Raw genomic sequence first — 24,013 nt, forward strand, 5'->3', positions numbered from 1 at the left:
ATGAACTGATGACTAAAAATGAAGTTAGGTTGATAGTAATAATTGTAGTTCTTTGGACTGTTCACCTTCATTTGCCTTTTCTATGACCCTGAATTCTCTGTAAATTCCTGCACCAAATATTTGTGGGAAGCACATGAGCTGAAAGAGAGGTCAAATGAGTAGAGAGGTCAAATGAGTTTTTGCCCTACTGCTTTCTCATCATTGCTAATGCCCTCAGTGGAAAAAGCAACAGCGCAACAAAAACACTGCCTATGGAAAGTTCTTGTCCTCTTGTGCTTCCAAAGTAACTGATTCCCAAATACCCAAAACTGAGGTGCAGGCAGCAATGGAAAAAATGACCCCTGTTCAAATCCATGCCATACCTGACCATATATGAATTTTAAAACATCATTGTGTTTAGAGTCTTAAAGTATTTTGTGAAAACAGCTTCTGTAGCATCAGTTCTTAAATCACCTATCCCCTGGAACCTCAAATTTTCCTGCAGACGAGAAAAGTGTATGTACCATGTCATCCATCTTGTTTATTGTTTTACTCCCTCCTGGGCATCGATGCACTGTCCTGTCTGTCTGTAGCCACATTGCAAAACAAACAAAATTGTCAGTTCATGCAAATAAACTCCTAGAATGTTCATCAGTTCTCTAGCTCTGTAAGCATACAGTTGGGAGTCCCAGCTTTACCTGTGCCAGCAAATGCTGTTTTTTTTGTTTTTTTTTTTTTTGTTTTTTTTTTTTAATTTATTTATTATTATTATACTTTAAGTTGTAGGGTACATGTGCATAACGTGCAGGTTTGTTACATATGTATACTTGTGCCATGTTGCTGTGCTGCACCCATCAACTCGTCATTTACATCAGGTATAACTCCCAATGCAATCCCTCCCCCCTCCCCCCTCCCCATGATAGGCCCCGGTGTGTGATGTTCCCCTTCCTGAGTCCGAGTGATCTCATTGTTCAGTTCCCACCTATGAGTGAGAACATGCGGTGTTTGGTTTTCTGTTCTTGTGATAGTTTGCTAAGAATGATGGATTCCAGCTGCATCCAAGTCCCTACAAAGGACTCAAACTCATCCTTTTTTATGGCTGCATAGTATTCCATGGTGTATATGTGCCACATTTTCTTAATCCAATCTGTCACTGATGGACATTTGGGTTGATCCCAAGTCTTTGCTATTGTGAATAGTGCCGCAATAAACATATGTGTGCATGTGTCTTTATAGCAGCATGATTTATAATCCTTTGGGTATATACCCAGTAATGGGATGGCTGGGTCATATGGTACATCTAGTTCTAGATCCTTGAGGAATCGCCATACTGTTTTCCATAATGGTTGAACTAGTTTACAATCCCACCAACAGTGTAAAAGTGTTCCTATTTCTCCACATCCTCTCCAGCACCTGTTGTTTCCTGACTTTTGAATGATTGCCATTCTAACTGGTGTGAGATGGTATCTCATTGTGGTTTTGATTTGCATTTCTCTGATGGCCAGTGATGATGAGCAGTTTTTCATGTGTCTGTTGGCTGTATGAATGTCTTCTTTTGAGAAATGTCTGTTCATGTCCTTTGCCCACTTTTTGATGGGGTTGTTTGTTTTTTTCTTGTAAATTTGTTTGAGTTCTTTGTAGGTTCTGGATATTAGCCCTTTGTCAGATGAGTAGATTGCAAAAATTTTTTCCCATTCTGTAGGTTGCCTGTTCACTCTGATGGTAGTGTCTTTTGCTGTGCAGAAGCTCTTTAGTTTAATGAGATCCCATTTGTCAATTTTGGCTTTTGCTGCCGTTGCTTTTGGTGTTTTAGACATGAAATCTTTGCCCATGCCTATGTCCTGAATGGTACTACCTAGGTTTTCCTCTAGGATTTTTATGGTATTAGGTCTAACATTTAAGTCTCTAATCCATCTTGAATTAATTTTCGTATAAGGAGTAAGGAAAGGATCCAGTTTCAGCTTTCTACTTATGGCTAGCCAATTTTCCCAGCACCATTTATTAAATAGGGAATCCTTTCCCCATTTCTTGTTTCTCTCAGGTTTGTCAAAGATCAAATGGCTGTAGATGTGTGGTATTATTTCTGAGGACTCTGTTCTGTTCCATTGGTCTATATCTCTGTTTTGGTACCAGTACCATGCTGTTTTGGTTACTGTAGCCTTGTAGTATAGTTTGAAGTCAGGTAGCGTGATGCCTCCAGCTTTGTTCTTTTGACTTAGGATTGTCTTGGAGATGCGGGCTCTTTTTTGGTTCCATATGAACTTTAAAGCAGTTTTTTCCAATTCTGTGAAGAAACTCATTGGTAGCTTGATGGGGATGGCATTGAATCTATAAATTACCTTGGGCAGTATGGCCATTTTCACGATATTGATTCTTCCTATCCATGAGCATGGTATGTTCTTCCATTTGTTTGTGTCCTCTTTGATTTCACTGAGCAGTGGTTTGTAGTTCTCCTTGAAGAGGTCCTTTACATCCCTTGTAAGTTGGATTCCTAGGTATTTGATTCTCTTTGAAGCAATTGTGAATGGAAGTTCATTCATGATTTGGCTCTCTGTTTGTCTGTTACTGGTGTATAAGAATGCTTGTGATTTTTGCACATTAATTTTGTATCCTGAGACTTTGCTGAAGTTGCTTATCAGCTTAAGGAGATTTTGGGCTGAGACGATGGGGTTTTCTAAATATACAATCATGTCATCTGCAAACAGGGACAATTTGATTTCTTCTTTTCATAACTGAATACCCTTGATTTCTTTCTCTTGCCTAATTGCCCTAGCCAGAACTTCCAACACTATGTTGAATAGGAGTGGTGAGAGAGGGCATCCCTGTCTTGTGCCAGTTTTCAAAGGGAATTTTTCCAGTTTTTGCCCATTCAGTATGATATTGGCTGTGGGTTTGTCATAAATAGCTCTTATTATTTTGAGGTACGTTCCATCAATACCGAATTTATTGAGCGTTTTTAGCATGAAGGGCTGTTGAATCTTGTCAAAAGCCTTTTCTGCATCAATTGAGATAATCATGTGGTTCTTGTCTTTGGTTCTGTTTATATGCTGGATTATGTTTATTGATTTGCGAATGTTGAACCAGCCTTGCATCCCAGGGATGAAGCCCACTTGATCATGGTGGATAAGCTTTTTGATGTGTTGCTGAATCCGGTTTGCCAGTATTTTATTGAGGATTTTTGCATCGATGTTCATCAGGGATATTGGTCTAAAATTCTCTTTTTTTGTTGTGTCTCTGCCAGGCTTTGGTATCAGGATGATGTTGGCCTCATAAAATGAGTTAGGGAGGATTCCCTCTTTTTCTATTGATTGGAATAGTTTCAGAAGGAATGGTACCAACTCCTCCTTGTACCTCTGGTAGAATTCAGCTGTGAATCCATCTGGTCCTGGACTTTTTTTGGTTGGTAGGCTATTAATTGTTGCCTCAATTTCAGAGCCTGCTATTGGTCTATTCAGGGATTCAACTTCTTCCTGGTTTAGTCTTGGAAGAGTGTAAGTGTCCAGGAAATTATCCATTTCTTCTAGATTTTCCAGTTTATTTGCGTAGAGGTGTTTATAGTATTCTCTGATGGTAGTTTGTATTTCTGTGGGGTCGGTGGTGATATCCCCTTGATCATTTTTAATTGCGTCGATTTGATTCTTCTCTCTTTTCTTCTTTATTAGTCTGGCTAGTGGTCTGTCAATTTTGTTGATCTTTTCAAAAAACCAACTCCTGGATTCATTGATTTTTTGGAGGGTTTTTTGTATCTCTATCTCCTTCAGTTCTGCTCTGATCTTAGTTATTTCTTGCCTTCTGCTAGCTTTCGAATGTGTTTGCTCTTGCTTCTCTAGTTCTTTTAATTGCGATGTTAGAGTGTCAATTTTACATCTTTCCTGCTTTCTCTTGTGGGCATTTAGTGCTATAAATTTCCCTCTACACACTGCTTTAAATGTGTCCCAGAGATTCTGGTATGTTGTATCTTTGTTCTCATTGGTTTCAAAGAACATCTTTATTTCTGCCTTCATTTCGTTATGTACCCAGTAGTCATTCAGGAGCAGGTTGTTCAGTTTCCATGTAGTTGAGCGGTTTTGAGTGAGTTTCTTAGTCCTGAGTTCTAGTTTGATTGCACTGTGGTCTGAGAGACAGTTTGTTATAATTTCTGTTCTTGTACATTTGCTGAGGAGTGCTTTACTTCCAATTACGTGATCAATTTTGGAGTAAGTATGATGTGGTGCTGAGAAGAATGTATATTCTGTTGATTTGGGGTGGAGAGTTCTATAGATGTCTATTAGGTCTGCTTGCTGCAGAGATGAGTTCAATTCCTGGATATCCTTGTTAACTTTCTGTCTCGTTGATCTGTCTAATGTTGACAGTGGAGTGTTGAAGTCTCCCATTATTATTGTATGGGAGTCTAAGTCTCTTTGTAAGTCTCTAAGGACTTGCTTTATGAATCTGGGTGCTCCTGTATTGGGTGCATATATATTTAGGATAGTTAGCTCTTCCTGTTGAATTGATCCCTTTACCATTATGTAATGGCCTTCTTTGTCTCTTTTGATCTTTGATGGTTTAAAGTCTGTTTTATCAGAGACTAGTATTGCAACCCCTGCTTTTTTTTGTTCTCCATTTGCTTGGTAAATCTTCCTCCATCCCTTTATTTTGAGCCTATGTATGTCTCTGCGTGTGAGATGGGTCTCCTGAATACAGCAGACTGATGGGTCTTGACTCTTTATCCAGTTTGCCAGTCTGTGTCTTTTAATTGGAGCATTTAGTCCATTTACGTTTAAGGTTAATATTGTTATGTGTGAACTTGATCCTGCCATTATGATATTAACTGGTTATTTTGCTCATTAGTTGATGCAGTTTCTTCCTAGCCTCAATGGTCTTTACATTTTGGCATGTTTTTGCAATGGCTGGTACCGGTTGTTCCTTTCCATGTTTAGTGCTTCCTTCAGGGTCTCTTGTAAGGCAGGCCTAGTGGTGACAAAATCTCTAAGCATTTGCTTATCTGTAAAGGATTTTATTTCTCCTTCACTTATGAAACTTAGTTTGGCTGGATATGAAATTCTGGGTTTAAAATTCTTTTCTTTAAGAATGTTGAATATTGGCCCCCACTCTCTTCTGGCTTGGAGAGTTTCTGCTGAGAGATCTGCTGTTAGTCTGATGGGCTTCCCTTTGTGGGTAACCCGACCTTTCTCTCTGGCTGCCCTTAAGATTTTTTCCTTCATTTCAACTTTGGTGAATCTGGCAATTATGTGTCTTGGAGTTGCTCTTCTCGAGGAGTATCTTTGTGGCGTTCTCTGTATTTCCTGGATTTGAATGTTGGCCTGCCCTACTAGGTTGGGGAAGTTCTCCTGGATGATATCCTGAAGAGTGTTTTCCAACTTGGTTCCATTTTCCCCCTCACTTTCAGGCACCCCAATCAGACGTAGATTTGGTCTTTTTACATAATCCCATACTTCTTGCAGGCTTTGTTCATTTCTTTTTCTTCTTTTTTCTTTTGGTTTCTCTTCTCGCTTCATTTCATTCATTTGATCCTCAATCGCTGATACTCTTTCTTCCAGTTGATCGAGTCGGTTACTGAAGCTTGTGCATTTGTCACGTATTTCTCGTGTCATGGTTTTCATCTCTTTCATTTCATTTAGGACCTTCTCTGCATTAATTACTCTAGCCATCAATTCTTCCACCTTTTTTTCAAGATTTTTAGTTTCTTTGCGCTGGGTACGTAATTCCTCCTTTAGCTCTGAGAAATTTGATGGACTGAAGCCTTCTTCTCTCATCTCGTCAAAGTCATTCTCCGTCCAGCTTTGATCCGTTGCTGGCGATGAGCTGCGCTCTTTTGCCGGGGGAGATGCGCTCTTATTTTTTGAATTTCCAGCTTTTCTGCCCTGCTTTTTCCCCATCTTTGTGGTTTTATCTGCCTCTGGTCTTTGATGATGGTGATGTACTGATGGGGTTTTGGTGTAGGTGTCCTTCCTGTTTGATAGTTTTCCTTCTAACAGTCAGGACCCTCAGCTGTAGGTCTGTTGGAGATTGCTTGAGGTCCACTCCAGACCCTGTTTGCCTGGGTATCAGCAGCAGAGGCTGCAGAAGATTGAATATTTCTGAACAGCGAGTGTACCTGTCTGATTCTTGCTTTGGAAGCTTCCTCTCAGGGGTGTACTCCTCCCTGTGAGGTGTGGGGTGTCAGACTGCCCCTAGTGGGGGATGTCTCCCAGTTAGGCTACTCAGGGGTCAGGGACCCGCTTGAGCAGGGAGTCTGTCCCTTCTCAGATCTCAACCTCCGTGTTGGGAGATCCACTGCTCTCTTCAAAGCTGTCAGAGTCGTTTGCGTCTGTGCAGAGGTGTCTGTGTGTCTTAGTTTACTGTGCCCTGTCCCCAGAGGTGGAGTCTACAGAGACAGGCAGGTTTCCTTGAGCTGCTGTGAGCTCCACCCAGTTCGAGCTTCCCAGCAGCTTTGTTTCCCTACTTAAGCCTCAGCAATGGCGGGCGCCCCTCCCCCAGCCTCGCTGCTGCCTTGCCGGTAGATCACAGACTGCTGCGCTAGCAACCAGGGAGGCTCCGTGGGTTTGGGACCCTCCCGGCCAGGTGTGGGATATGATCTCCTGGTGTGCCTGTTTCCTAAAGCGCAGTATTGGGGTGGGAGTTACCCGATTTTCCAGGTGTTGTGTGTCTCAGTTCCCCTGGCTAGGAAAAGGGACTCCCTTCCCCCTTGCGCTTCCCAGGTGAGGCAATGCCTCGCCCTGCTTCAGCTCTCGCTGGTCGGGCTGCAGCAGCTGACCAGCTCCGATCGTCCGGCACTCCCCAGTGAGATGAACCCAGTACCTCAGTTGAAAATGCAGAAATCACCGGTCTTCTGTGTCGCTGGCACTGGGAGTTGGAGACTGGAGCTGCTCCTATTCGACCATCTTGCTCCGCCCCCCTGTTTTGTTTTTTTAATCTAGGTACTTCTGTGGCTCATTGCAAATATGTTTTTATAGAGCTGCTTCAAAAATTGTAGAAAAATTGTTAATATTTTTCCTAACTAAATTATCTCCTGTAATAATCTTCCTTTTCATCAGGTAATTCCTACAAGTTAGAGAGATTTAAGCACGGGGAGGAGGATGGAATGAAAAGGAATGAAGAGTAATTCTCACCTTGCAGCTCCTTTCAAGTTTAAATGTTACTGAATGTAGTATTTCGAACAGTGATTCAATTTATACTGTTTATTAATTTCTTATATTTGGATAGGGATCTCTCTGTCACTGGTTTCTTTGAGAGGGTCTGCTGTGGGCATATAGGGAACCAATAGCATTCGGGTCATTTTTTCTTAGGCCCCTGAGGAGCATGGCTGAATTCAGTTGAACTCCTCTCAGAATAGGTCTATTTCTATCACCTATAGGGACCAGCTTGGAGCCAATTAGAGTCCTGCGACCCCAAGAATCTCATAATACAGCTTTATTCCCCAAGGTCTTTGAAAATACATGTTACATGCTGATCCCAAAGGAACCGGGTTAAACTGACCCTAGAAATTCCAAGTAGAATTCTACTGGTCATTAAAAAAACTTTTGCTGAGACTAAAATTTCTTTACCTAGCTGTACTTAGTACTTTGTGAATCCTGTACCTCATTTATGGAAATACATTCGGCTTTTAAGCTAAATCCATTGAGTAGATCTAAACTTTATCATTATCTGCAGATAATGATTCTAGCAGCAATATCTATTTTAGGATTACATGTATAACAAACTACATGTTAGGGTTATCATTTTATTTTTAACTGCTAGTTTATATAATTAAACGTACATAAATTTTAACATCTTGGGGGACAAAAGACTACTATAAAAATAATTTTATGAATAGTTATGAAAAAACAAAGTTCAGCATATCCTGACATGAAGTTATTTCCTTGGCCTAAGGTCACTTTATTAGACACTATAATGAATATAAATGATTTATTCACTGTTTATGGTCTCAGGATGCTTACAGTTTAGATTTTCTTGAGAAAAAAAAGAAAAAAACTTTGTACATGAAAGCCAGTCTAGGAGGTCTGTATTGTCTAACTGAAACAAATTGCGGCCTCACACAGTAGCTCACACCTGTAATCCCACACTTTGGGAGGCCAAGGTGGGTGGATCACCTGAGGTCGGGAGTTCGAGACCAGCATGACAAACATGGAGAAACCCCGTCTGTACTAAAAATACAAAATTAGTCAGACATTGTGGTAGGCACCTGTAATCCCTGCTACTCAGGAGGCTGAGGCAGGAGAATCTCTTGAACCTGGGAGGCGGAGGTTGCGGTGAGCCGGAGATCATGCTATTGTATTCTATTCTGGGCAACCAGAGCGAAACACCATCTAAAAAAAAAAAAAAAATGCATATTGACATAATGAAGATGTTGAGAAATTGTGAAATATAACATTTAACAGAAAATTTCTCAAATCTACCAATCATTTCCGTGTAATACCTGTCAACATCCTGTGAGACAGGTGTCTTCTGATAGAGTGTTATGCAATTTGAATAAAATGTATGAAATTATGGAAAATAGGCAAGAAAAATTTAAGGTAGTCAAACTTTGGTATGCCTTCTGTTGAAGATGGAGGAGTGACCCAATCTGAGAATTACTATTGGGAGATCAATCCTGCTAGGATGCGTTGGAGAGAGGCCAGAAGCGTGGAGAGATATAGGAGGCAAGGTTGGGAAACTGAAAGTAAGACAGTCCTTTAGGGGACTATTACAGTTGTCCGTGTGTGAGGTGAAAAGCACATGAACCATGATGATCAAGAGAGAAATGAAAAGAAAGATGCATTCAAGAGCTATTAAAGAGGAATTACTTATTAAAGAAAGGACTTGGGGTTTTTCAGCTTAGGAACGGTTCCTGCAATGTACAAACTCAAAAATTTAACATTTCAGTGGGGTGCCCATTTGAAAATATCTAGGAAGTAGCAATAAATGAAGAATTTAAATTTAGGAAAAGGATTACTACAAGAGGTAGAGAATTGGAGCACACCATGAATAAAAGTGGTAACTGAATCTATAGAGATAGATAATATTATGGGGGATACGTAAAGAGTAAAGAGCCAACAATTTAACCTTTATGAGAACCCACATATGTAGGACCTAATGAGGAAAAGTAGCCATTGAATAAAGAGTAGTGATATAATAAGAGAGAGGCCAAGGACTGCAAGTCTCAAGTACAAGGTACAATTGAATATTATTACATACCGTTAAAAATGTTAATGAGATGAAGTTCAGTGGCTTTGGAGATTAGAAAGCTATAGCTCATCTTTAGGAGAAAATTTATTCAGTCAGACTTTATAAGAGAAAGGTCCAGTGCAAGAAATTCACAATGCCAATGTGGTGAGATAGTAGAGTCTACAAGGAAACGTGACTCTTGCATGAAATTTTGAAGTAAAGAAGATGAAAGAAATTTAGTGGTGGCTCAAGATAAAGGCAACTCTAAAAGAGGACATTTTTCCTACTTTTTCTAGGCTCAGAGAAATATACACATTTTGTAGGCTAAGGAAAGAACTAGAAATGACTGATAAATTAAAAATAAAGTGTGAAAATTACTGACACCAAATCCTTTAGAAAGACAAAAGACTTCATTAAAAATCATAAGTAAATGGGTTAGCCTGAGACGGACTCCTTTTCCTGTAGGACAGAAAAGAAAGGAAAGGTTGTCTGATAGAAGATAGAAACCTCCTTCCTGCTGCTCCCAGGTTTGAAATGTTGTCCTTCTAGTGAGCAGGGTAGGAAGGACAGCAACCTGGTGCTCCCCACTCAGCTGTTGGTGGGCTGTCTCTCAGGCTGGAGTGAATGGGGTTGCTAAACCAAAGGTCAGAAAAGCATGGTGTCTCTGGTGGAGAGTGAAGGTGTATCGAAGAAGTGTTAAGGAACACACAGCTGCTTCTCCATGCTGCAGCAAAGTCAGAGCAAACATGAGTGTGTAGACTGGGGCAGAGTGGAACCCAGTCAGGCAGGGAAATCTCTGGTCTAGGATGATGAGCAGATACCCAGATATAGGAGGAAAGGTCAAGATGGAAACAAAATTAAACAATAACATAATTTGAAAATTGAGAAATTAAATTAGTATCAAGTTGATGCCTGGCATTATTGATATATTTTATTCCCTGTTGTCACCAAACCTGGAAGAGGCCCGTCTACAGGTCTTTAGGGGGAGGCAAAGGGGGAAGAAAAATGGACACAATGAGTAAAGACAAAATGTTCCTAATAATTTTGTTACTTCTAATTTAGTGTGGTACAAGTATGCCATCAATTCCCAGAGGACTGTGTGTGCTTGTTGATGTGTTTTAGGGGAGACTCAGAATCTTGACTAGTACAGGAAGGTATGGGGAAAAGAAAAAGCTAAGTTTTTCTTTTCTCTGTATTTAAGATGATGGTTCTTTCTGGTCATCTTCCAGAATTGACAAGCAGGATCCAACAAACTGATTTTAGCAGCTCCTATAGCTTTCATCTAGGTTATCTTTAACTATGGGTTCATTTTTATTCCATTCAGCACCAACTTCATTATCAGTGTTTAGTGTTTATTATGTAACAATAACAAATTCTAAATATAAGGACTTAAAGTTGTGAATTCTGTGATTTAATATGACATTTCCTTGGAGAGGATTTTCATAGTGAATCTTGATGTTTATAGAATGTGATGGAAATGATCTATTTCAGCTTTGCCTCTTACTTTAATGGGTTTTTTTGATCCTTTATAGGACATGCTGGTGGTGAACCGACCTCACTGATGTCAGTGTCATAAAATGTATATAGAAGCTCAAAAAAGGAAATACTTTTTGGAGTGTCTGTAAATAGTCAACTATTATGCATTATTTATGATGTATTTCATGGCTTTTTAAATGCTATTGATCATGATATTTTTATCCAACAACATATGGTTGACATGATTCCCACTTGATAGTCGTATAGTATAAATGTTTGTTTTAAGAGTATATGAATTGGGCAAATACGGGGAACTAAATAACATATATAGTTTATGAATTGAAATATTAGTTCTTTTATATTTGAATATACAGTATACAAGCTTCTGTTTTCATTCTGTCTTTGAAAAAAGCCTTCACGTGATTTATTTGCAATATTGAGCTGAATTGTACCAGTTTTGTAGGAACATATTTTGTTAAGTAGTATAAAAAATTTATTAATTTAATCTTCATAAAAGGAAAACTAAACATATACTAGATTCTCTGAGGATCTCATATTATAGCTTTTATGGAAACTAAATTGTGATTTGAGAATAGAATAAAATTCTAAGCAGTCTTAAGGAACTAAGGCTTGGCCTTTGGGAGCCTGTAGTATTTAATTGTTAAGCACAGGCCCTGTCTGCTTATATAATGTAATTTCTTCAAATGATTCTTTCAAAATAACTTTTCTTTCTTTCTTTTTTTTTTTTTTTTGCGGGGGAGGGTCCCTGTTCTGTCGCCATAGTTTTTAAGAGCTTGGAAAAGTTGTTAAAACACTGTCCATATGTTTATTACTTATTTTGAATGGCAGTAGCATTTTCTTAGAGCAGGGAAGAAACTTGTGTTTTACATGCTAAGACAGCCAATAAGAGAACTATTTTAGTGTCGTTGAATCAAAGTATGGGAGCTCAGAGGGACTCAGAATACTAAGTTCTGCACTGTGTTTTTTACAAATAAAGAAACTAAGATCCAGTATTATTGTCACTTGGCCAAAATGTTACAACACTTTAGTGACATTTACTGTGATATATGTTTTTAAATACCACATGGGATTATATTTTTGCATATCACATAAAGCAAGTTACTGGATATTGAGTCATCTTAATCGCTTGGTCATTTTACATTTCCAACAGTCACTGTTCTTTTCCATATCCAGCTTAGTAGCATATTTTACAGTATAACACTCTTAAAGACATTGAAAAGATTATTTGGTTCTAGTTAATACAAATAATAGTACCATCGATTCTTTATAAAAGACATGCCTCTCTCTATGTGCTTCATTGCAGAAAATTCAAATTTATCAGACCTGCATGAGACCACACCATTGATCTCTTCTCCCTGCTACATTCCCGACTGTTTTTTAAACTGAAAAGACTTACTGGTGTCTGACTTACTCCTGCAAAAGATTTTAAGAGATGCTAAGCAAAATTTCAGTTAGGAGGAATCAGTTCAAGAAATTTTTTATACATCATGGTGACTGCAGTTAATAACAATATATTGTATATTTGAAAATCACTGAGAGTAGATTTTAAGTGTTCTCACCACAGAAAATAAGTATGTGAGGTTCTATGTATGTTAAATACCTTGATTTAGTCATTTCAGAATGTATACATATAGCAAAACATTTTACATCATAAATATATACAATTTTTACTTGTTAATTTAAGGAATATATTAATAAAATGCTATAAACTAAAAAAAAAGCTAAAGTCATACTCTTGGTTTGGTCTTTTCTTTGGCTTAGTGACCTTGTTTTTACTTGTCCTGAGTGTCTTAACTTGAGAATCTTTTACCAGGCTAAAGCTAAGTGGGGGATGGGGGCGGAACATATCTTTCCATCCTGCAAGTCCTACAATACCTATCCCTTTTCCTATTTTTGTCCCTGCAATCCTGCTATTATGGCTTTATAGCTTCCATAGTAACCTTCTAAATGTAGCTAATTACCACCAACTCATGCAACCGGCATCATCTCCAAACCTCTTTTCCCAGAGCCCCAAATACATTGTGTACATTTTCTGCATTTGAAGATATCAGGGAAAAGTTTTACGAAATATTTTGTTACTGTTTAACATATCTTGCCATTTTTCTAACTTCTTCTAACAGATTCCTCACTACTGGCTGTGCATCCTTGGAGCCAACGTGTTTCTTGGGATTTTGTTTTATGCACCCTAGCTCAGATTTTGTTATTCTGTCAAACAACTGCAATCTCTTAGGGCTTACAATAACAGATATTTATTTCTTACCCATGCTATGCTGCTTAGGCACTATGGGTCAGCTGTGGCTCTGGTTGGTTCTGAAGGGCTCAGCTAACCATCAAACATTTTCTTATTTTGAGGGATCCAGGCTAAAGGGACATGTTCTTATTTTGGAAAGCAAGGACTACTATAAAGGCAAAATATGCAAACATATTTTAAACATACTCTTGGACATGACCCACACTGCATTGACTTACATTCCATTGACAAAAGGAAGTCACATGTCCAAACCTAAAGTCAATGAATAGGAACTATACTTTGCCTACAGAGAAATATGACAAGTATGAGTAGGGGACAAATAAGTATTAACAAAAATAAAATCTATCAATTCAATTCACTTGTAAGTGTATGATAGAAGAAAGATCTGGTAACTTTATTATGTTCCTATGAATTCTACAGTCCTTCCCTTCAACATGGCTCTTTCATAATCCTGATTATTGGTATTATTTTCTGAATCTAGTGGATAGTTAATATTCTATGAGTTTCAGCTTTCATTTCCTCTTGTTTTGGCAATTACCAACTAATTGAGTGTCTCCTGAAGTCATTGGGGAAGCACATAGCTGGAATGGTGGAGGCAGAAGACCTGGCAAGTGACCACGAGGAAAGCAAGTATTAGAACAAGCAAAATACAGGAGGGTGGAGAAGGAGTGGCAATATGACCACTTTAAGGAGTTCATGAATGAAAGATAATAAGTTGGTAGGAAGTATATGGCTTTTAATTCATTAAGAGCATAGTTCTAGAGTGAGACAAACACTGTGGTAGACTTTCAGACTTTAAACAAGATATTTGACATCTTTGAATTTTATTTTCATTGCCTGCCAAATGAAGACAGTAGCCAAAAGATAGTATTATGAGAAAATGTGTATTAAATTGTTAAGTGTCTTGCTTATTGATACTTACCTGTACCATAATAGGTGGCAGCAATGATATATGTATATAGGCAATTGGTAATCAACAAATGTTATTTATATCTAAATTTTTATGTGGTGACTGTGGGTTTCCTCTTTACAATTATGTAGGAGTCTCGTAATTTCATTTAGGTATGACTAAAAACATCAATATAAAACAAAAAAGGTGAAAGTTAAAAAATAATACTTTTCTTACCTCTCAACTTAGGATAAAAACAGAATTACGTGTAAGAGATTTTTGATCTTCCATTTTGCATTAGTCTCCAAAGATTCTCTGGTGTTTTGGTTATTTTCTCAATTTGAAAGCATTGGATCATTAACTGGCACTACAAAAGAGGAGGTAAAGAAAAATCCCTGGATACTTCTGGGAAGACTACATGGCCAAAGAATATCTTTCTGACTTTTATATTAAAATGTCCATTTTTAAAAACATCAAATAAAAAAAACCCACAGGATCTCTAAGGTAAGATCTCTAAATAAAATACAGCTTCCAGTTTCATTGTATTGCCTTACAAAAACTGTATTTGAATCAGTTGTGGACTAGTTAAACCTATTTTTCTAAGCAGACATAAAAATAAAAATTAGGGCAAATAAGTAAATGTGTAATATTAATTTAAGTACTTTATATATTATAGTGTTATAGTGGTATTATACCAACTTAATATAATTAAGGAATTATAATTTTTTCTGCAATCCTTACCCTAATTCTATAGCCTATGTTTATGTTTTTTTACGTGTATCTTTTATAACATTTTGGAATTATGCTATCATACAGGTTACTATCAGTATTTTTAAACTAAAAATTATATAACAAATACTTCCCTTTTTATTATATAGCTTTCATAATTATTTAATGTATATATAATAGTTTATCAAATGAATGACAGTAACATATGCAACTACTTCTCCGAGTTGGCATTTAGGTTAGTTTTCCCATATTATAAGTATGATTACTCACGGGAACTAGGGGAAGGGGTCATAGAATTATGAGACTATAGCTGACAAAGTGTTGAGTGACAAAGAGATATGTCATAGATGGAACTAAATATGTTCAGGATTCTGAAGAGCAGTGGTTCACAAGGAAGCTTCTGCCCTCAGGTGGGCAGAGGAGTCCATACATCAGGGGAACTTATGTCTTGGTGAAATGGAAGACCCTGTTTCTCAATGCCTGTGGCCAGGTTGGTTCACCTTGCTGTGGTACTTTTCTTCATCCTGCCTCAGTAATACTGTATTATTTAGAAACTTTAGGGATTCTAACATCTTTCTGAATCTCATCATTGATATCAGGAGATCCTGTGGGTTTTTTTATTTGATTTTTTTTAAAATGGACATTTTAATATAAAAGTCAGAAAGATATTCTTTGGCCATGTAATCTTCCCAGAAGTATCCAGGGATTTTTCTTTACCTCCTCTTTTGTAGTGCCAGTTAATGATCCAATGCTTTCAAATTGAGAAAATAACCAAAACACCAGAGAATCTTTAGAGACTAATGTAAAATGGAGGATCAAAAATCTCTTACATATAATTCTGTTTTTTTCCTAAGTTGAGAGGTAAGAAAAGTATTATAAGTGGCTTCCCAGCTATGCTCTAAGGAATTCTAAGCTTTTTAGGAAGAACCAGGGACCATTTCAGGAGTCAGGGGATGCCGATAAGTGGAGTTCCAGGCTCTCTATGACACTCCCAACCCCATAAACCAGAGTAGCTGGTTTGCGTAGTAGGATTCTGAGTAAGATTTCGTTCCTAGAAAGGACTCTGTGGCTTTAAAAACTTTAGAAGGAGAAAAGCACAAACAAAACAGGATATACACACAATGATTGTTGCCATCCTCTTTCACTGTAGAGCCATATACACAATTTCTCTCTGGGAGAGAATTAAAGACTGCACACATGCTAACATGTAAAACTCCCAGATAAATTTTTCCCTAAAGGACATGAAAATCATATTTAAAAGTTTGGGCTGACTCCCTTTTGAGGAAGGGGCATGATATTCAGCACTGTTCCGGCTTCCCATGTAAGGGAAGAAAAAAATAATTTCTTTCTATACTTTCTGAGTTCTTAGCTGCAACCCCAGTAGCTAAATGCAGATTAACAAGAGAAAAACAAAAGGAAGTTTATTAAAGTATATACCTCATTATACTTGTGAGATACCCAGAAAAATGAGTGAATCTCAAGGAGGCGGATTTGAATTCAGGCTTAAATACCATTGTCCACTAATTAAAAGAAACAAAGTTGTGGGAAGAGCCAGTTATGTGGAGATGCCTAGGAAAACCAGATAAACAATGATAAGGTTTGTTACACAGATTAAGTCCATGCCTTCTCTTTTGATAAGTCTCTAGCGATTTAGTTGTTCCTCTCTTACTGGTGCAGAGAGGGAGACACCATTAAAAATAGAAATTTCCTTTATAGATATAAATTTCCCTTACAAAAGGGTGACTTGACTTTCAGAGCTTCTCCTGTGTCTGATGGTTCTCAAAATAATCAGCTCAAAGTAATCCTTAAGCTAAAGAGTCATATTCTGGGGTCGCATATTCTGGTTTTCTGTAACAACTAGATAATATCTATAAGCAAGGATCAATTTCTCTTAAATATGACAGAAATTTAGCTACAAGGAGAAAAACATTAGAAAAAAATAAGAAAATTTTATATTTAATATGAACAGAAGTACAACTCACAACCAAGTAAACACGTAAGGAAATATATTTATATTTGCATACTAAAGTTTTGTATTTCAACATTTTTGCATTTTCAAGTTTTTAATAGAAGTATAAGATTTACTCATTATATAACATTTAAACATTTCAAAAATATATAAATCCCACATGGTCACTTTCCAAAGGCATAATTTGTATAGATATGTAAATGTATGTGTATTATCTCACTAACGGAAGAAGCTGAGGCAAAATTAATATGCATAGAAAGTTTATTTGGACCAAGCTTGTGGATTGCAGCTCTGGAACATAGATTCAGTTGCCTTGAATATACACTCCAATTAGTGGCAGTCTACAGGTGAATTTTTAAAGGAAAAGAAGAGGGGGTTCTTGAGTTGTTTGTAAAAAATTACATTAAAATAACATCAGCTATTCATTGGCTATATATTGTTTTTGTTTGTTTGTTTTGTATTACAAACTCCAGAACGTGAAGATAATGGATGAAGCAGCTAGTCAAGAACAAAATTACTTTGAACAATTGCCTCCAGGCATGGGTGGGGAAGAGGGTCTGGGCTGACTGAAGTCTCATACTCCTGTCTTTCTGGGCCTGATAAATTTCGATACTTCATATAGCTTATATTGCTCTGAGCTAGTTTTCTTTTCTCAACCTAAGTAGTCTTTCTGTGTATACAATTTAAAATAATTATATTCTGTTCTACATCTTACTTTTTCGTTTATTACACTTTTAGCAACATTTCAGCCATATCAATGTGTGTAAATCTGCCTATTCATTTTATAGTTATATGATATTAATACTTTTTTATGAATGTACAATTTATACATTTTCTAATGACTTTCAGTTTGCCACAGTGATAAATGATGTTGCCCTGGACATCATGTGTCTTTGCATACCTGTGCAATTGTGCCTACAAGAAAAACATCTTAGTAGTGCAGTTGCTTGGTTAATGGCTTTTATAAATGAGTCACCACTACTACTATCCTAGTTTCCTAGTGCAGTCGTAACAAACTACTACAAACTTGGTGGCTTAAAACAATAGAACTGTATTCTTAATATTTCTGGACGTCAAGATGAAGAACCACATTCCTTAAAAAGGTTCTATGGGAGACTCTGTTCCATGCCTCTTCTAGTTTCTCGTGGCAGCTGGCATTCCTTGGCTTGTGGTCACATCACTTTCTGCTGGGCCTCCATCTTCACAGCACATCTCCTCTCTGTATCTTCTTTTCTGTGTGTCTGTCTCTGAACTCCCTCTGTCTCTTTTTGTTATAAGGATACATGTGATTTCATTTAGAGCCCACCTGGGTAATCCAGGATAAGATTCTCTCTCAACAGCCTTAATTTATACACATCTTTTGCCATATAAGGTAATATTACAAGTTCTGGGGATCCAAACATGGACATAGCTGGCATTAAACCTATTATAACTGTTTTACACATAATTCTACAGTCTGAGTATATCTCGTCCGAAATGCTTGTAAGCAGGTCAGCTGTGGAATTTTTCACTTGTGATGTCACATAGGCACTCAAAAAGTTTTGGATTTTGAAGCATAATTTTTTTGATTTTTGGATTTGGGGATGTTCAACCTATATTAGGAATCAGGGGAATTGTTTGGTATGGGAGGTCCACTTCCAATTCTTCATAGATAATTACATACTGGTTTATATTATTTTTTTCTAACTTTCCCATTATAAAACATTTTTAGTTAGTTTGATCCTTATTGCCAATTAGCATTCTCAGAGTCATTTAACCACTGCAATAGTTTAATCTAAAAACAGGTTTTGTGTTACTGACATTTTGTGAGCTATGCACTATTGATATCTCTCTTGTCTAGATGTCAAAGTAAATTAGTCAATAGGATTTACGAGATGGTCCACTTTGAAGAATAAAATAGCCTCTTGGGATTAGAGTCCAATTTTAATTTAATTACATGTTGGGAAAGAAAAGATTTGGTTCAGTTTAATTTCTGTTGTAAAATTGGGTGAGTTGTCACCTAAAGTTAAACATTGTACATTAATTTGATGTTGCTATATCCTTTTGTATTAAAAAAGGAAATAGTTAAAAAACCAGACAATCATTCTTTGAGAACAAATTAATTCATTTAGGCGAAAACATAATATAACTTACTACTCATAAACACTTTATAAGTAGGATGTAGAGAAAAACTCATGCTTTAACTATAGGGCTTCTAGAGAAATTTATAGTGAAAACAATAGTCTAAGAACTATTGATTATTTTGGGACTAGTTTGATGAGTCCATTATTTCTAGACTGTATTTTGAAATATAAACTTCTGGATAGCATGGGATATTGATAAGACTTCATAGAATGGAGGCATGCTGGTTTAGGCTTTGAAAGTTGAAGAAAGATTTTTCACAAAATAAATAAAGGAATATTCTAATACTTTATGTGACTGAAAGAGCCTTGAATATAACATTATAGTCTAGCCATGGATCATCACTGATAGTTTAATTACTCCTATGTCTTACATATTTTTCTCCATAGTTTAATCAACTGGTATTGATTCTAAAAGAAAAGGCGAAGTTATTGGGCTTCAGTTCATCCCACCACATAAATTGTTGAAAAACACTTGCAGGTCATTCTTGTAAACGGTGATATTCTATTGGAGCCTATATATTCAAAAACATTGTGGAAAGCACAGGTGTCAATGAGCTGGAAAGATGATGAATTTCAAAAGACTTTGAAGGATAGTTGTAGTTTTTGAATTCCAAAGATAAGAATATGAATTCTGATGAACAATACCATCAGAATGGACATGTACAAGAACTGAAATTTGGAAATTTCCAGAGGAATAAAACCGAAGGAGTATAATTGTATGCAGAAAGAGTTAGCTTTCATGTTGTGTTATAGTAGAATCAGCAACAAAGGCCCTAATAAAAAAATACTAGTTGTGGTAGCAGTTTGGTCACCTACTAGAATAGACATTTTACTTAGAAAAGTCACTTTGCAATTCTGATCATTTATGCCCTCGTCTATAAAACGTGATTCAAAATACCAGTTCCCTGGAGTTCATGGGATTAAGAAAGTAAATTATTTGCATTTTTAGAAAAATAAAAAGCTCTAAAACATTTTTTATTTTTTATGCACCCTGTTATAAGTAAAGCCCATCATAAAACATACGGCATATGAGTTATTACTAAGGAACAAAATTAGCAGATGGCAAAGCCCAACTTCTGGCTATAATAATTAAAGCTACTTTTGTAGGGGGAATAAGCTTATGCCTACTTGGAATTCAAGAAGCAGTCCTCTAAATAATGGTTTTTCCAAATCGAAGGAAAGCTTTCTCATTGGCTTAAGGATTGTTGGTTTTCTACAGGCTTTGTAGTCAGACATACAAACTCTAAAACACTACCTTTTTAAAAATACTTTTAAACCACCTTAATGGGGTATGATTTACATACAAAAAAAGCTGTCTATAATGTGTACAACCTGGTTAGTTTGGAGATAAGTGTACACCCATGAAACCGTCACTACAATCTATGCCTTAAATATGTCCACCCCCAAAAGGTTGCTCCTGCTTTCCTTATTTATTATTGTTACATTCTGAACAGAAAACAACATAAGATCTACCCTCATACAACATGGTTTAAGTGTTCAGTAGAGTATTGTTAACTATAGGTACTATGCTGTACAGTAGATCTCTAAGATCTATTCATCTTGCATAATTTTATCTTTGTTTCTTTGACTAATTCCTCCCCATTTTCCTCTTTTAGTACCTGGAAACAACTATACTATCCTCTGCTTCTATGCTTCCTCATCTTTAATGTTTCCACTAAAACACTACCTTTCATTTTTAAAACTAAAGATTAGTAAATGCATTGTATAAATATATCTGCATAAATGTATATGAAATATATGATGATAGTTTAATATATGTAAAGAAAAGGATGCAACATAGATCGATATAGATATAACTATCAAGCAGAGTCTTCCTGGATTATTTACTCATTTGTTGAAAGGAACTCTGGATGTGAGCTAGTCTTTCTGGAAGAAAATAGGCCAATTAAGTTAAGGTGCTGTGAAATTTCACAGAAATGTTGGTGAGCATGTAGAATTTGGACTTGTCAAGGTCTCTTTTATCTGGTCCCTAAGCTGGCCTGCATAAATTATATATATTTTTTTATTTTCTTGGAGGGTTGCCACATGGAGCCTGTATAAATTATGAGTATAATTAAGCACATAGACTGGAAGATCAGAACCTAATTTTTAGATATGCCTCAGGTTCTCTTCTGAGGCTTTGCCTGGAAGCCAGGGAAGTTCTCCCTGCCAGAGGAAATAGATATAAAATAATTTCTTCAAAATATAAAGGTTTTCTACCTTTGGATGAGCTGATTACTTGGGGTGGGATGGAGCTGCTATTCTCAAATTACCCAGCTTTAAAAAGCAGCAGATGGGTCCGAAGGCTCCCTGTAGGACCAGAGCTGATGTATGTGCCTCTTCTCACTGCTCTAATCCCAGGCCCAGGAGACCCATTTAGTGTGAACTCTTCATTCCTAGCACAAGTTAGACCTTTAGTTCCATCCTTATGAATTTCTCAGTGTTTATTCATGACTTTTAAGCCTCTTCACTCATCTTCTTCCTAGTCCCCACCCACCCGCCATTTCTCATGGACTTGGCATGCAGATCACACTTTCCTCATACTCTCATACAAACCTCATTTGACCTGGTGGCTATGTTGCCTTTGTTCAGCACTTTAGAATAGGTGGCCCTGGATATAAGACAGACACTGGGTATTTAATGAAGGTATTGACATTTTTCTTAGTTTTGATCTAGGGAAAGAAAGCCTTGGTCCAAACAAAACAAACTCTTAGGTACTAAATTCTATATATTCAGCAGCATATTTAAATTGAAACAAATATATCTGATGGATTAGAGATTTAGCATATTTTTCTGTCACCCCGATTTGATTAGGAAGTTTGAATTCTAAATCACAAGATCTCTAAAATAATTTGTTTCTTTCCTGAAACCCAGTCTGTCTTATTATAAGCCATGTATATTACTGACAGTATTTCTAATAATTATATTTCAATTTTTTATTTTCATTGTCAATGGATATTTAATTTATTTAATTGAATTTTAGAGAAAATTATTTAAATGAGTATAGGGAATTATTTAAGTGACAGATAGTGAATGCCAATAAGAATTTTCTTTCTTATAATCATAGGCTTGTAGTTTACTGTTGTTTTCTTTTTAACAAAACCTGATTTTTTAAATCTTATACTTTTTATTTTTTTTCTCATGCCATGTTTGGTCATTTTAGTCATATCTTAGTTCTATTATTGTATTGACAAAGATGTATTCAATTTCACTAATTATTAAAAGATGTTCAAATTTTATTGAGGTGATTTAAAGGCAGTGGCTCTAATTTGGCTTACTGAATTCAAATATGCATGTAACGATTTGTTTTTCTATTTCTTTAGATAATCCAAAATCTACTCTACCTCTCTTCATTTGTAATACCTTCAAATATCACACTTCAAGGTTTAGTGACTAGGCCTAAAGATTTCACATATAATCCAAAGAAATCTGTTCAAGTGGACATCTATCAACAGGTAAAACTATGCTTTTAACTCTGTTTTTCTTGTCTATGCTTACAAGTTGTGCTTGTTAAAAGAAATAAGACACAACTGATATAAATTGTATTAAAATATTATAGAATTGAGCATAGGAAAAAAAGGCATGAAGCCAATGAGTGTGTATGACTTGGATCTTGACAACTGGTCAACTCAAGAGTCACTAATAAGGCAGACGTAACAATGTTGGAATTATAATTTTTGAAACTGATTGGTTCTGGGTCTGTTTTCTAATGGATCAGTTAAGAGATCATAAGATGTCATTTTATATGAAGAAAAACAAAAGAAGTAGTAGATAAGAAAATGAAGAAGTATATGAGTGGCGCCTTGCACCCTGGAGCCCACAGTTATCATTCAAATCAAGGAAATGTGCTGAAAACAGAGAGTAAAATATCATATAAATGAGAAATAAATTGATGAACTGTGGGAAAAATGTAATGCAAAAACAGAAAAGATTGAGGAGAAAAAATGCTTAATCATATGTTTTTTATTTAAAGGCAAGTATACTTTTGAAAGGAACGATTTGTGTAGCATCTAAGAAAATAGCTTCACTTTTATAACAAAGCAGAAACAATTTGAGTAGTTGACAGTTCAGAGAATGAACATGCAGTACATTAGAAAAACATGAATTTAATAGGGAATATAAATCAGAATTCCTCGGTGATATTCCTTCAGACCGGAATCTAGAGAAATGTGAAACAGCTGATTATCTATGGAAGGCTGATGTGCAGGTCACCTATTGTCATTCAGAATTGTTAAAGAAAGAACATTTGTGCATTAAAATATGTCTGGGGATATGATTGATACTTAGAGGAGGTGAATATGTAGTTGTGTGCATGTGCACACGCATGTGGATGCACATGTGTATGTGTGTTTGAGATAGAAAAATGGGAGGATCAAAGGAAGGGCTGGTAGTGTATGCTATTACTATCCATTTTTACTCCTTTCAGTTTTTCCGATGCTTCCATTTTTTTAGTCCTTTTCTGAATTTGGATGATGGCCTCATCATTTACTTGTATATACCATAGTCAAAATACATTTAGCAAATATTCCTTTCCTTTACTTTTCATTTAGGATGTCATCTAAAGCCAACCTCTTCTCAGGCACTTATACCATAATTGCTACCAGCATTTGCCTTGAGATTGCTGCCCCTGTCTAGAAAGGACTGTTAAAAAAAAAAAAAAAGTCTGCCTCAAACAAACATATAGGGGCCTAACATTTTATTCTGATTTATTTCTCTTTAACTTCATTACAAAACAAAACCTGAAACTTCATACTTACAGAGATAAAATGACAGCGGATGGCATAATGGGTGAAATTTTTTTTTCAAGTTCAAATATTTATAGCTATTTATTGATCAATTTGTCTTTTATTATAAAGACAAATTTTATTATAAAGACAATTTGTCTATTATATGCTAATAACTATACTGAGAACTTGGAATACAATAACTGCCTTGTTATCTTAGAATCTGATGGGAAAGATGGATAGTGAATAAGTCAGTGGAAATGTTATTTGAAGGCAAAAATATTGTAGCTGTTTCCAAATTATTCATTGGGAGAATGAGGAATTTGGAGAAATCTATGTTTTCCTATGATTCAAATTGAAATCAGAACTATAAGAAAAGTACTTATTACAATAGCTTATAATGTTGAGATAAGGTAACAATCTAAACAGTCCTGAATTTTTTATGAAATAATTTAGAGAATATTAACCAGTGAAATATTAAAACTGATTATGCAGCTATTTGTGATTTTTAAAGAAATCCAAATAAATGAGAAATTCAAATCTTAGAACTCTACTTCTATACAGCACATTTTAATTAAATTTATATACATAAATATATACACACATTGAATATACATATATACAGATAAATATTTATGCATTTGTTGTTTCTTCAATTCTAAGAAGCACATATTTCACATTTTAACATCTTTGAAGTCAGGATGT

At 36.2% G+C, this 24,013-nt stretch overlaps 1 protein-coding gene across 10 annotated transcripts in view; it reads left to right on the plus strand.

The window, feature by feature from the left end:
- SLC16A7 (solute carrier family 16 member 7) overlaps positions 1-24,013 on the plus strand; it is a 180,520-nt gene that overhangs the window by 79,973 nt on the left and 76,534 nt on the right. For 9 of the 10 annotated variants that reach the window (XM_077953197.1, XM_077953199.1, XM_028829683.2 and 6 more), the window contains one exon: positions 21,908-22,039. The gene's annotated coding sequence lies outside the window, so the exon portion shown is untranslated. Of the gene's footprint in view, positions 1-21,907; positions 22,040-24,013 lie in introns of those variants that run through there. The other variant, XM_028829684.2, reaches the window with a different exon arrangement.

The sequence above is a fragment of the Macaca mulatta genome, chromosome 11 (assembly GCF_049350105.2).
Source record: "Macaca mulatta isolate MMU2019108-1 chromosome 11, T2T-MMU8v2.0, whole genome shotgun sequence".
Lineage (NCBI taxonomy): Eukaryota > Metazoa > Chordata > Mammalia > Primates > Cercopithecidae > Macaca > Macaca mulatta.